This window comes from Pyrgilauda ruficollis, unplaced genomic scaffold (genome assembly GCF_017590135.1).
Source record: "Pyrgilauda ruficollis isolate IOZ18807 unplaced genomic scaffold, ASM1759013v1 scaffold140, whole genome shotgun sequence".
Taxonomy (NCBI): domain Eukaryota; kingdom Metazoa; phylum Chordata; class Aves; order Passeriformes; family Passeridae; genus Pyrgilauda; species Pyrgilauda ruficollis.
In genome coordinates, this window is record NW_024512544.1 from 1,252,488 (window position 1) to 1,266,891 (window position 14,404).

Below are 14,404 nucleotides of genomic sequence, written 5' to 3' on the forward strand. Positions count from 1 at the left end.
GTTTCACTGTGCAAGTGAAGCAGGGGGCTGTTAATTCCTGGGCCTCCACGAGCGGCACAAATGCTGCCCAACTGCCACCCCCGTGCTTTCAAAGAGCAGCTGTGCAGGGCTGTGCCATGGCAGTTGCAATCACTCTGCAATGACAATAGGAAAAACTGATAATAAACATCAAACTCGACTGCCTTTTACCACAGAGAAAGTTCAAGTGTGGTGGAAAGTTTTGGGGGTTGCTGTGTAAATTACCCCTCGCTTGCTGGCTCTGTAACCTTTACTGGGGAAAGTTTGCAGGCTGGGGAGGAGGGCGGGCATCCCACGCCTCCCCAGGTTTGAGAGAGGAGCTTGGGACCCTGCTTGGGGGTTTTGAGGATGGTGAAGAGCTCGGGAAGGATGGATGCCATACACAGGGGAATCTGGAGAGCACTGGGAGCTGAGGCAGTGGGAAGATGTGGAGTGTGTTTCACCCTGGGAAGGTTCCAAGAGATCCCCTGCAAACACATGCAATTGCACAGGCAACTTCACCCTCTTCTCTTGGTCCTTCAAAAAAGCACACCTAAAAATATCCATCATTCATTTTGGGAAAATGTGGAGTGTGTTTTGCCCTAGGAGGGTTCCAAGAGATCCCCTGCAAACACATGCAATTGCACAGGCAACTTCACCCTCTTCTCTTGGTCCTTCAAAAAAGCACACCTAAAAGTATTCATCATTAATTTTGGGTAGCCAGCCTCCCCAAGGTGTATATGTGTAAATGTTAAGGTGTATCCCCTTGCTGAGCAGTAGCTGATATCACACAACATAATAACCTGGCCTGTTACCAAAACATGATAAGGTGGCCTTTGCCATGCCAAAATTGGCTTACAGCACCCTAAAACAAATAGACATGGGTGGACAAACAAAAAAAACGGCCAGAAATATGATAATTCCTTGTTGGGAACTGCTCATGCTCGGCCATGTGAGCTTGAGTTAGTGTGGGGGGGTAAAATATGCAGGGAAAAATTATCTGGATCACCCTGGTGTTAGTGTGTACCTTGATTTCACTTGGTAAATACTGTGGTTAAAAAATCACTGATTGTTGGAAACTTGATCAGAGTAGGCAAATAATATTATTCCTTCGTTATCTCCACGTGTTCTCCTTTCACAGAGCTTTAGCTGGGTACTGCTTGTTTCTGTCCTCCCTTCCCTCTGTTGCCATGCCTGCAGCTATGGAATAACAGCAAGAATAAAGATTATAACTAGCTGAAAATTTTTAGTGATTTCATAATATAAAATTCAAATTTAAAAAATAAATTGCCTGTTCATTAATTGCCATTCACCAACCTGTTCTCTTTTTTTTCCCCTTGAGAACACTGAGGATCATGAATCATGAAATATGTTTCCAAAAGTAGCAAACTTTAGTTCAGGTGGACATTTTTCAAGTTTAACTGGCAGAAATATAAATGGAGGAAAAAAACCTCAGCAATTCAGAGTTTTGATGGAAAAGATTCTACCAAATTGCACTTTTTTTCTATGTGTCAAGGTATATTGGAAAGGACATGCCTTCACTACAGTAAACTTGTAGAGCTGGTTTTCTTCTGTTTCTCCTACTCTGGACTAATGATTGTGACAAATTTATAGTAGTTTGTACTAACTTTTCCCCTTTTCTTTGATCTTAGTGGAGTTAGTTGTGGCCCAAAAGGACTAATGTGATGTAGAGAGTGATGTGGTTGAAATTTAATTCTCCATCTACACAGGTTTTTCTTTAGGTCTGTTACAGGTGGACTTTTTGTCCCCGCTGCTTTGTTTCAGTGAAAATGGGGAACATTGTTGTGGAAAGAGAAGCTTTAAAAATAACACAGGATCTGGAAGCTGCCTAACACAAAGTACATAAATTACCAGAGCCAGCTTTCAAAATGTGCCTGTGCAAGTGTTACACTCAGACACATTTCCAAAAGTAAACTGGAGTGGTTGGAAGATAAATGGTGCCCCAGAGAAAAGCAATAAATAGCCCAGCCACGTGCTCGCTGTGCCTCGGCTCTGTGCTCCCATTATTTATGAAAAGATAGAGCTGCAGCTCCAGAGAACCCTTTGATCAGTGTATTTATTTTTCTAATAACCTTTAAAGACAATATTAAACCACCCAAAACACAAGAGTCACTGCAAGAGTGGAAATTGGCAATGGATTTTGAATATGCATTAAGGGCAAAAAAATTGGGATGAGTGCAGTTTGCCTTGAAGTCTCTCTCTGATAGCTGTGATACTACAAAAAATTCTTAGTCCTCTGGAAACCAGCTCTTTTTTGCACTTTATATTGCTCTTTCTGCTCTGTCCTTGCTTTTTCCATATGTGGATTATAAGAACTTCCAGCCATTCTGTTCTGTGATGGTCAAGGGAGACTCTTGCAGAAATATAAATACTGTAGTTGTTAATATGCATGGGAAGGTTAATTTAAACTGGAAGAGGCACTTATGGAGCTCATTCAACTTCTGGATGGAAAAAAAAAAAGGGCAAAATTAAAATAAAGATATTGCTTTAAGTACTCTGTTGAATTGAGACCTAAACATGAAAATTGAAAGGAGAAAGTCTATGTATTTAACGCCACTGAAAGGATCACTGAAAGAACAGGACAAAAAATGCCAGCCACATCTGCAGTACTTAGCTATCAAAGTAAAAGACAAGCCTTTGTCTCACAACAGAGAAAAAGCTGGTAAAATGACAGAAATTCTGCTTGTGAGTCCATAAACAAGATTGCATTAAAAACACTGTTAAAACTGGCTCCTGGGACTTTCCCTCTGAATTCATATCACTTACAGAAAGTGTCTGGATTGTACTGGAGCTCTGTGTAGATTTTGAGTTATCCCAGCAAAGGTATGAGAAGACAGCAGGGCTGAACACTCAGCCAGCAGGTGAGTGCATATAGACACACAGTAACTCATGGGATATGGGATATGGGATATGGGATATGGGGTATGGGATATGGGATTAGTCTTTACCCAGCAGCACTGACTGGCTGGGAACTGTTTCCATGCAGGTGTGATCCCAGTGGATAAGTGACTTTGGATGGTTTCCATGTTGTCCCTCTCTGAGGGACTTCTCAGCATCCAGACCTTCAGATGTGTTGATGTCAGTTTGCTGAGGGCTCCCGTGTGCAGTTCCCAAATGGAGCAAATTATCCCTCATTGTGGACTTTGAATAAGCAAATACTCAGGAGGGTGATGGGGTGGGTTCTTTTTCAGAAATTGCTTTGAGAAGTGAAATTTGAAAGCTAAACAGCACAAGGTTCATCTATATAAACAATTCTCTCTCTTAGAGTCCCACTATGTAGAGACAAATCTAGTCTGAATAAGGAAAAGAATTTTCAAACAGAAATCAGCAGAGAAAGTGCATCATTTGTATGGGCATGTATCAGGATGGGGACTTACCTGCATTCTCACAACCCCATGATTACCTTAGGGCATAGCCTGAAAACCCAAGGACTCTTTATTGAACATTTTTTCCCCTTCCCTGCATAACATAAAGAGCAATTTACAGACAAATCGTTCTGATGTTATGCATTTTTGCATGCCTGAAATGACAGCTAAGCTTTAAGCAGGGAAAATCAATAAATGATGTGTTGCCATGAGCCATTTCTACAGCAGCTTGGTGTTATTTTAATGTGTTACTGCTGCAAGGAGAAGGCAGGGGAACTGTATCTGCTGCTGCAGTTTGGTGTTAAATGTTACCCCCTCTCTGGGTGGAGCACGGAGAGCCCAGTCCCTCCCAGCGAGGCTACAGGGTGTCCCCTCTGTCCCACCAGGGGACACCAGCCACCCCTGGGCAGTGGTGACATCAGGGGATGAACAGCTCCTTGTTCTCCAAGGAACCACCTCAAGCTCTGGCCATGAGGCTGTACGTTGTAGTTTGGGGGAAATGGTAATTCAGGCAAGACCAGAAACTGAAGTGAGATGCAATAAAGAATATTTGTACTGCGAGGGACAGGTTGGCACCTCCTGTAATAATTCAGCTGGAACCTGCAACCCTTCCTGCTGTGTCCGTGCTTGGATGGGACTGTCCCTGCCACTCCTTCCTCACTGCTCCCAAATGCTGGGGCAGGCAGGGCACCTCTGCATGCTCACAAAGAGCCCCACACAGCACTGGGCCGAGGAGTTTTTTTTTTCCTTGTCCCTCAGAGACCTCTGTGAAAGGTTAATGCTTCAGACCTAGGACTTGGGAAGTCAGGGTGGGATCTTCCTCCCTCGTAATAGTGGTGCTGGATACATGGCAATGAGTGTCCCTGAAGTCTTTGGGCAGCTCCCCCTGATGGCACTGTCCTGGGATGTTTGTGCTCTCCCTAAGGACTCCCAGCCTCCATGCAGCCTGTCCTGAAGTCAGGAATTTGTTGAAGCTAAAGTGGACATATATAGCACTAGGGAAATACAGAGCAACACTGTGCCCCTTCCTTAGAGAGGTAGCTGTCACATGTTGCCTTCAACTTATTCATTAACCCACTAAGAAACATCACCAAATAATGTGTCATCAACAATGTGACATCAAATAAACTTGTAACTTCATTGAGCCTCCTCTAAGACAATGGCTGAGGTTGTTTTGCTTGCCTGGAGAAGTTAAAAGCTAAAATGAGAACTGTAAAATCAAGTCAGAGTATTAATTTCTGTGAGGGATTTTAAAAAAATTTAAAATATTAGAGTAGCTTGGGATGATCTGAAAGTGTTCAGAAAGAGAGAGAAACTGAGTAAAACACAGTTTACTCCAGTTTCCTTTTGCCCCTGAGGTTGATCCAGCTCCGGCCCTGGCAGGAAGATTGTGCATGGATGAAGCTGCTCAGTGTTAGAAAAACCTCTTCCCTGTCTAGTGCTGTAAGTTACCCTACACTGTCTGCTAGCTGTGATAAGAAACAGGACAGCGCAGTCGAGATACCATGCTTTAAATTTTGGATAATGTACTAGCAGGGTGTTTAAAATAGCTAAAGTGCAAACTGATCACGCTGGCATAAAAGCTGCACTGGTTACATAAAATATAATAATGTACCCTTCAGCTCAGTGACATGTTCCATGTAGGATATTATGTACTATATGAAATCGGTAACATATAAGAGAGCAGAGAAGAGTTTCAAAGCCCAGACAGGAGCAAGGAGTAATAGCAGAGAGTAGAACATGATGATATATGACATGAGGAGGAAATAGGAATTAGATTGAATCTCAGGGAAAATTGAAGTTCTCCATGAGAAGATAAATATAATCTAAAACAAAGATATTTGGTAGGAAGGAGCTACTTAAAAGGCAATCCTATTGGAAGTGCCTAAGTGGAAAAATCAGATATGAACATGGGATGTGACTGAAAAATAGATGTCTAAATGGCAGTGCAATTCTGGCCTGTGCTGTGACAGGAAGGCAGGAGGAGACACTTCCTCACACAGCACACGGGTGACAGCACTTGGTAGGAAACATTATCTTTGGGAGCCTTGATGAGAACACTCCAGTGCCTGGAGGAGAGAGGATTCTGCAGAGAAGTTTGGGATGCATTAGAGACAGAGCTGTGCCAGAGCACAGCTGAGCAAGTCTGGCTGAGTGGCCTCCAGCACATGGATGGGTGCTTGCAAAGAGCTGATGCAGGCAAGTGTGGTGGACCATGGGCACAGCAAGTCTGGGACTGATCAAATGAAACATCTGCTCCTATTTCAGGGGAAAAAACGGTCAGTTAAGCTGGTCCAGCTTCGAACAGAAAGGGATGGGAGCCCTGACATTTGTCATGTAAAAGGAGTTTTTACCACTGAGTGACTGAGTCGCTCAGGAGCCAAAGGGACACATCATGTGTCTCCCCACTTTGTGGCAGTGGGGTTTTGGGGCTACCACTGACAAAGCCGAGGCCATGCACTGTAAGGAAGAAGGGCTGAGATGAGCTGGGAGGTTGTTCCACCTCTCATTTGTCCTGCGCTGCCCTGAAGCCAGGACTGCTCGACAGCTCAAAACGTTTCAAGTACTGGGGGTGGCCAGTGGGTGTCAGTTTTGCTCTATGAAGCTGCTGATGGAGCTTCCCTTATCTAAAGTGAGAAACCACCTTTTAAAGGAGGCAGTGGAAAAAACCATTTCCATGGAGAAATCTGAGGTCAGCCCCACAGCTCGCTATTCTGTTTTTTCATAGCACTGTCTACTTTCAGAGCAGTCACAGACAGTAATTCTTAGACAAGTCAGTTTTCCTCTTTCGGTATCTCTGATTTTAGGGCAATGACAACTAAATGAGGGTTTTCAACAGAGCTCTTTTGTCTCACAAAAGCGGAAGCCACCACGTACAGCCAGACAAATGCCTTATTTTAAAGGGTCATATGTGTAAATGTGCAAAAGTCTCGCATGAGCCCTCTTGGATAACCTCACTGAGGGTTGTGATTATGTTGCCAGCCAATTAAGCTAACTCAGTATAGTGCAGAAATCACTTAAAGATCAAGTCAACATTATGGACCTATAGTTAGTTTGGATAAAATTTCCATAGAAAACATCGTCTGATTTTAAGGATCTTTTTCAACAGCTATTTTTAATGAAACTTCAGAGCTGAATGTAAAATTATACCTTTGTTGAATTAAAAACCAGCCCAACAAACCAGCAGCAAGCCACTAGGAAAAGCATTTGCCTTTATAATGCAAGGATTAAGCCGAGACCTTGGGCTTCCATAGGACTTCTTAATCCACTCTCTGAGTGTTTGGCATGAAGAAATCTTGTTCTGAGAAAAACACTCCTTACTAGTGTATAGATCCAATAAACCAGCAAAAGCAATGAGAACAGTAATTTTGAAAACAAAGATAATGATAATATCTGAAAAAGTTTTTCTATTCGTGTCCTTGTTCATAATGCTGTAAAATTTGAATATTTTATTTTTCACTTTCATAGATTTTAGACGGAGTCTTTTTAGATGAGGTCAGTAGGAGGAATCTGTTCATGTTAGTGGTATAAGCTCAGGCCTGTGCATTGAAGAAAAGACACATGATAAAATAATGTCTTCTTTAGCCATCATTCCACCACCCAGAATTTTATTTGGAAGAATCCCTTAAAGTTACTAATAAATAGAAAGGAACACACACCTCAGAAGAAAATGACCACATATGTAGCCAGGAGCAAAAGACTATCTCTGTAATATAGAAACCAAATGATGTGTTCATTGATTTTTATCCCCAAAGGAGAACTAAAAAATTGAAACGCCTCCCTCTTAAAAACAACAACAACAACAACAACAAAAACAAACAAACAAAAAAAAAACACAAATTCAAGCCACAAGAATGAAGTTATGTTTTCTTTGCTTGCACAGTTATGTGTGGGCAATGTCTGGATGTAGAGAAATGTTATTCCTTTCCTCAAGTCAAATAAGAATAATAAATAAAACTTTGGAAGATGAAGAGGTCTTATACCCACTAAAAGAATCAGTCTCCTAAAAAGGGCTGTGGAGCACTCCGTCAGCTCTGCTACTGGAGCGAGACAGAGCAAAGCTTTGCAATAAAAGTTAACATGCTGCTTTAAAAGGCTGTGGTCACATGTTGTTCCATGCAGTGCTAAGAGGAGCATAAAGAGATGCTAATGTTTTATTTTTATGATCTAAATTGTTATTTGTGGTTAATCAAAGTTAACCTAGCTCTGCTTAAAGCTGATTATGTGGCCAGTTAATTTCAGGTGTCTCTTTTCACAATCAAGCCCCAGGACACTTCTAGGATAACACTTTGCTTCCAGGAACAAAGGAGGCATAAAACCCCCTTTCTAAAATGTCCCTTTGCCCCCTGGCATGGCTCCATCCCAGCTGTGTCCAAATCCCTGCCCCAGGGGTGTTGCTGATTCTCAACACAGTTGACAGAGGAGCAGCAGTACCATCAGCTTTATTTCCTCAGTGAAGAACAGAAGTATGGACAGGGATATTCACCCACTGTAAGGTACTAATTTAGCCAGCTGGTATATGCAGCCTCCCTCTGTAGTCACCAGAGAAAGAAATGCTCCTCTGGAGAGTGACTACAATCAGGAATCTAATTTTGGTACTTGGAGCTGCAAAATGGACACATCAGTCTTTTCCATGGACTCTAGAAGAAGATGAGGAATAGAAGGCTAAGAGGAGTGCCTATGGCAGAATAGCTCTTGTAAATGGAGGGAGAAATTAATAAACTCCTCCAAAGCAAAGCAATGTAAGCTAGTCACCCACAGTCCAGACTTGGGCCTAGGCCCAAGGCTGTCCTTCACCTCTGAGATGACAGTGTCAGCCTTTGGCTCAGCTGTGCCTCTTCTGGAGGTGAAGGGCTGGGTGTTTTTGTTTTCTCAGACTATTTTATGTTCTGACTTCATTACCCATGAGACCCACGACACACCGTTTCTGCAAGGATCTAAGGACTGGTTTGTATGACAGCTTTTCACTGCTCAGTGCAGTTGTGATCCTTCACACTGCACTGCTCCCTTGGAGTCCATGCCTGGTGCTGAACAGCTTGGAGAGGACTGGCTAATCCCTGACCTGGGACTGCTGCACCCACCCCCTAAATCGGGTCAGGCTGCAGAGCCACACATCTGCAGCAGTTGTTGTCAGGCTGAAAGACCTTCTTGGTCCCTGATATCCACAGAAGCCACTTTTAGCAACCTAGCCTTCTCTTCGCTCCCTACAAGCACTGGCTTGATACTGGAAAAGCAGAGAAGGAAAAGGAGCAAGAGCTAATGAGGGTGAAGTACGTTCCTGTAGATTCATGCTGACTTTTCTGTAGCTATGAACACTGAACAGGGGTGGTGTTGTTTTTGGAAATGTGGTGAGTGAGGACTGAAATGATTAAACAGGACATCCTTCAGGTGCTTTGAAGAAAGGCCCTGCAACCACCCAAGTAGAATAAGGGAAAACAGCCTGTTTAACTTGCAGGGAGATCTGCAAGCTCCTGCAAAGTCAGGTGTGATGTGAGCTCAGCACACCAGTTACACCCCTCTTGCACAGCACAGCTCTTCAAGCAAAGGAGGGGACACCTAACTAATGGAGATGTGGCACTTGGGGTCATGGCTTGGTGGCAGGCCTGGCACTGCTGGAGCAACAGCTGGACTCAATCTTAGAGGTCTCTTGCAAGCTAAATGATTCAATGATTTTGTACCAGCTCCTGCAAAGCAAGAGTGTGCACAGTCAGTGAGACAACCTCACTCCATGAGGTCATGACCTCGCTCAGGTCAACTCTTACTTTTCCTCTTTGTTCCGTATTTTTCACAGTACAAGCTGTGTTGGCACTAACAGACCTAAATGACCTGGATCAGCCTCAACATGGCCTTCACCCATGCTCCTAGCACAAGTCAGAAGCTCATTTAAGCTCAGCCCCGGAGTTTGGCTTTGTTTGAGGAGGGCTGGTCTCCTGCAAGCCATGGACCCTGATGTTCCTGACCTCCAGGCTGACTTCTTGGCTTGGCCCCTGAGCTGCCTCATCACCACAGCTTTCCCTGAAAAAAACCAAGAAAAGGGTTCTTGGTTAGCCTGGCCATCACCTCTGGCTTGGGTGCTGTGGGATGGACCCTGGGCTGCTGAGGCTCCTGCCAGCCTGGCCTGGGGCACCCCTGTGGCTCCCGGGCCTGGGAAGCCATTGGCCAGTGCTGTGCACTTACAGGCAGGCTGGATTCCATGAGAAAATGTCCTTATTACTCAATTCCTTGCCAAGCATTAAAGAGCTGCAGTAGAAACTCTTTTCAAGTATACAGAAATGTATGCATTGGATGGCTGTATCTAGTCTGTATTTCACCCAGCATGAACAGAGCAGGCTGAACCCAGCAGGTCAGTGCTGGAAGCCCTACAAGACCTGTTCCCACAATGTTCATGGCTAGGATGTTCCAGCAATGTTCACAGCTGAATTTTTGTAGAAGTCTTCTGTTGTAGAAGCCCTTTCAAACCCAAATGGCAACTTTGACCTTTTGACATTTGACATTCATGGTAATCCTGTCATAGAGGAGTGGAAGAACTCCATTCCCCCCAAATTTTCAGCTGTTGCAAAGCTGTGAGCCTGGTCGTTTGTCACTGAATGTTCCCTGGTACTTTGCAATACTCAACATAATTGATACCTGTCATTTTGCCAAATTTTGAGTAACAACTGTCTCTCTGCCTAAATGCCTCCAGCAGCTCCAGTAATTTAAACAGATCCAGCACACTTCTGTATTGGCTGCTTCACAAGCTTCATAATTCTGTGGTGTTCTCTGTGCAGTATGGGATGTATATAATTCTGTTGGTACTGTGTTTTCCAGCCATAAGCAGAGCAAGAGTTAATTCTTATTTTTGTTGAAGTACTAAGTGGGAAGCTAGGTCATGCATAAATCCTCATTGTGCTAGGTGCTGTACAAGCAACGAATAAAAATGATCCCAGGCTCAAGGATTCTCTGTTAGTAGCTTGTGTCATAATTAAATTTTGTTAGGACACTTTAGAATTTCCCTTCCTCATAAATGAAATATCCATATACATTTATATCTCTATAATAAAAGACAAAATCTGTACACTTTTATTGTGGATGATAAAAAAGAAAATATAATACTATTTTCCAAGTAACTTGGATATAGCAATTGGAATGTGTGAGGGTGAGGGAAAAGATCTGTTTCTTGTATACTTCTGGGTTATATACACCTAAAGTTGTCCACTTTATAGAGAAAGGAAGAAGTATTTGTTGTAAAAATAGTCTCACACGGAGCACACTGAATTCAGGTGGAGAGCACAGAGCAGGAGTTGGTGCCCTTTTAAGAATCAAATATTATGTCTTCATGAATAAAGCTCTGACAGTAAAGATAAGAGAAGAAAATACAGGAACCATGTGATATATTAGCAGAACGTTTTACAAAGTCCCCCACAAAGCGTCCGCTGCGCTTGAAAAGCCTAACCAGCCCAAGTGAGAAACTATTCACAAATTTAGTATTCAGATTACATACTCTGCCTTTTCAACTGCTCTCTGTACAATGAATGCCTGTACAACTACACTAACAGACACAGATCTACAGTTTCTGTGGCCTTTGAGCTAATATGAGTATTATGCCTCTCCATAAATTACATCTGCATGTCCTGAAAATACCAACTGTTTTAATAGGAGTTAATCTATAGGCTTTTGTCTTGGTGAAATACAAGGGGTACAGTATGTTGCGCCCCTTTTAAAATTAACAGAGTATGCTCTGAAAGTATTCAAGGATGTTCATTATTTTCTTTATAGGTCCATTTATTGATACCTATAAGCATAAAACAGTGCTTCATTGTAGGGAAGAGGAGGAGATGGAATAACAAATAGATTAGTGCTTATATGGTTTTTAGATTGCCCAACGCACAGTTAAGTAAAGAAAGGTCTGTGTTTGTCCTCTTCAAAGTATATTGGGACTGGATCCAGTTCGGCTTCCAAGTGCCCCTTCTGTGGGAAGGGAAGAGAGGGCTCAGTCCAACAGCAAGAGAGCCAGTGCAGGGGTCTGCTGCTCAGTGTGGCACATCAGCCTCTTTTAATTTGCTAAGTGTACATAAGTCTGGAGCTTATGCTGTGCTGAGCTACTATTTACGTGAACACCCAATAGAAGGTTTTGGGAGTGAATTCCTAGAGCACCTTGACCTTATACAGGCATATAAAAAAGGGACATTAGAAACTTTAAACCAGAATTTACATAAAAAAGCATGATGGAGGTTTCGAATAATAATTCTCACACGTGCATGTGCATATACACACACACATATATGGGTTAAATGTTTAAATATTTAGCTGAAAACAGGCTGAGCCCATCAAACCTATCAAAGCACATTGCTGTCAAATGACGAGAAGTTAAACTCTCCTGTGAGACCAGGGAGCTCTGTTATCTCCAGCACACAGGAGGGGAACCAAGGCTCAGGGAAACTGAGAAAGTGCCAAGGAGGACATCACAGCTCTTGAGCAGGGGGTTGTTGGCACAGCCTTTAATCCCGGGGACAGCTAGACTTGTGTGGCAGGACACTGTCCCAGGGCAGGCAGGGGTCCTGTGGATGGCAATGGAAAGGGGCTCCCAGGAGCTCCAGGAAAGGCTCTTTCGGAGGTGTGCCAGAGGGACCTCTGTAATGTGGCAAAGCTGAGAACTGCTCTTGGGACACTGCTTGGCAAAAGAAAAGCTCTCATTGCTTTAATTGCCGCTTTTCAGAAGTGCAGAACTGAAATGCAGGGCAATAATGGCTTGGCCAAAATCATGCAGAGGCCCTCTGGTCATTGTTGGATGTGAATCTGGCTCTCTTGATCCCCAAGCCATCACTTGGCCCTCAAGATCACCACAGCAGCTCTGCTGAGCTGGGCAATGCAAATCACTGTGGAGCTCCTGCTACAGCCCAGAGCCAAGTTCTGCCTTGAAACCAGTGATTCAGCCCTGTGTTGCTGTAGTGAGGATGTGCTCATCTCTGCAGCCCTTGGAGTTAGCAAGCTGGTTTACAAAGCCAAGTCCTGCCACTTTATTCCCCACCCCGTACTTTTCCCTTGCTCACTCCTCCTTGTTTTCAAAGCTTCATTTGGTTTCAAAAGCTCGCAGAGAAGCTTGATTAAAAAAATCAGAAAATATTTACTGTAGAGGATGGGTCTGGCTTTTCCCATCAGCTTCCATGGCTCAAGCAGGTTCCAGCAGCTTTGGGAGAAAAGCTGTTAGCTATTAAGTTATTACCTGTATAGAGAGCCAGCTGGAAGCTTTCAGTTTTCAACATTTTGATGAAAAGCACTATAAAAATCTTGACAACAAGACTTGTAGCATTTCAATGACATGTTTTGCATTTGTCCCCACTTTTAATGGTCTGTAAAAGTGATCGAAGGCTTCAAATTGCTGCCGAGACTCACATCTCAGGAATTTTTACCCCCCAAAATGAAGAGGGGAAGGGGGTGGGGGGAAAGACAAAACACCAAGTGTGTGCTGTTGAGTGAATTCATTTGGACAGCTTTTGGGAAGTCACTTTCCATCTGGAGGAGAGTGTCCGCAAGGAGAGTTATTCCGGCATAAACTGTTACGGTATAATTACCCAGCTCCAGCTATGCCAGTCTATTTTCTGGTGTAGGCAAGCCAAGTCTAGTTGTTGATACGTAGGCGTGGGAAACATGAAGTCTGCTTTCTAGGCTCAGCTCTGAGTGCTCTCTGTGGCCAGTCCCCTGACCTTTCTGCCTTCTTCCTATGCAAAATGAGAAGAGTTAAGTTAAACCCACTTCACAGATGTGGCATAATGACTAATTGGCTCAAATTTGTGGTATTGGGGAGAGAGCTGTCAATTAACTTTAGTCTTGGGCTGGCTGAATCATTTAGTGTCTTTTCCAAAGTGGGGTTTGTCTCCCTGTCGCAGTGTTGGGTGGCTCTGCTGCTATTCTACGAAGCAGAATCTCATTTGATGTGAAGTGGCAGTGCTAATAAAACCTGGGGTTCACCTTGGCTCTAACAACAGTATTGTGCTTGTGTGTAGTGAGAGCAAGAGTTAAGTTAAGCTTTGTTAAGTTAAGAGTTAAGCTTTTGCTTCAAGATTTTGTAGTTAAGATTTTGCCTCAAAGCAAATTTTTCCAGTAACTAGAGCCTTTGATATACAAAGAATGCGGGTATGCAGTGATGGTGATACTTCCATCGGCGTTTGTCTGAAACTCAGTGGCAAAATGCAGGTGTTACTCTCCTTTGGTACCAAGGAAAATCAGGGATAACCCTTCCATTATTCCCATAAGTTGCTCTGTTGGGTCAAAAGGCTCAATGGTGTATGGGCACCCTGAATCCCAATCCTTTCTAGTGCATACTTGCTTAATTTTGCAAATTGAAATTTCATAATGTCCATGCATACCATGCATGATGGACACAACCTCAGATGGACACAACCTCAGCTTCTCAGTGGGCCGTGAACTCTGGTGCCTAATGACGGCATTACCAGGGTCACCAGCACCTCTAAGAGAGGAGAGCAGGACAATGCTATTGCACCTGGTCCAGGACCTGTGGAAAGCAGGGAAAACTTCTGTGAGGAAGCATATCCAGCACTCACCCTCAGACAAGTGTTGGGCTGGGCAAGCCCCTGAGGGGGTCTGTGGGGGTGTCTCCTCAGTGCGCCGATGTCCCCTCGCTGTGGGAAATGCTCGGGGCCGCTCCTACAGCCTTGGCTGTAGGGCAGCGAGAGGATCTCCCTCAGGACACTAAAGCTGGTTTTCACTCTTCTCCCAGCACACCGACTTCCCGGGACCGGGGTAGAATGCCATATAGAGGCTTTACTTGCACCCGGGCCGTCTCCACGTGGAAACTCCGGGCATATCGGCCGCGAATGTTTAATTAAGTAACAAGCCGGGCCGCCCCCCGGGCGGTTATAAATAGAAGTGCTGAATCATGACTCCGCCGGTCCCTCCGCCCGGCCGGCGGGAGCCCCTGGGCGGCGGCTGCCGGCGGGGTGCGGGGGGTGCCCGGCGCGGGGCCGCCCTGAGGGGCCGCGGCCGTGCCCTGAGGGCGCGCGCGCCCGCCCGCGTGAGGCGCG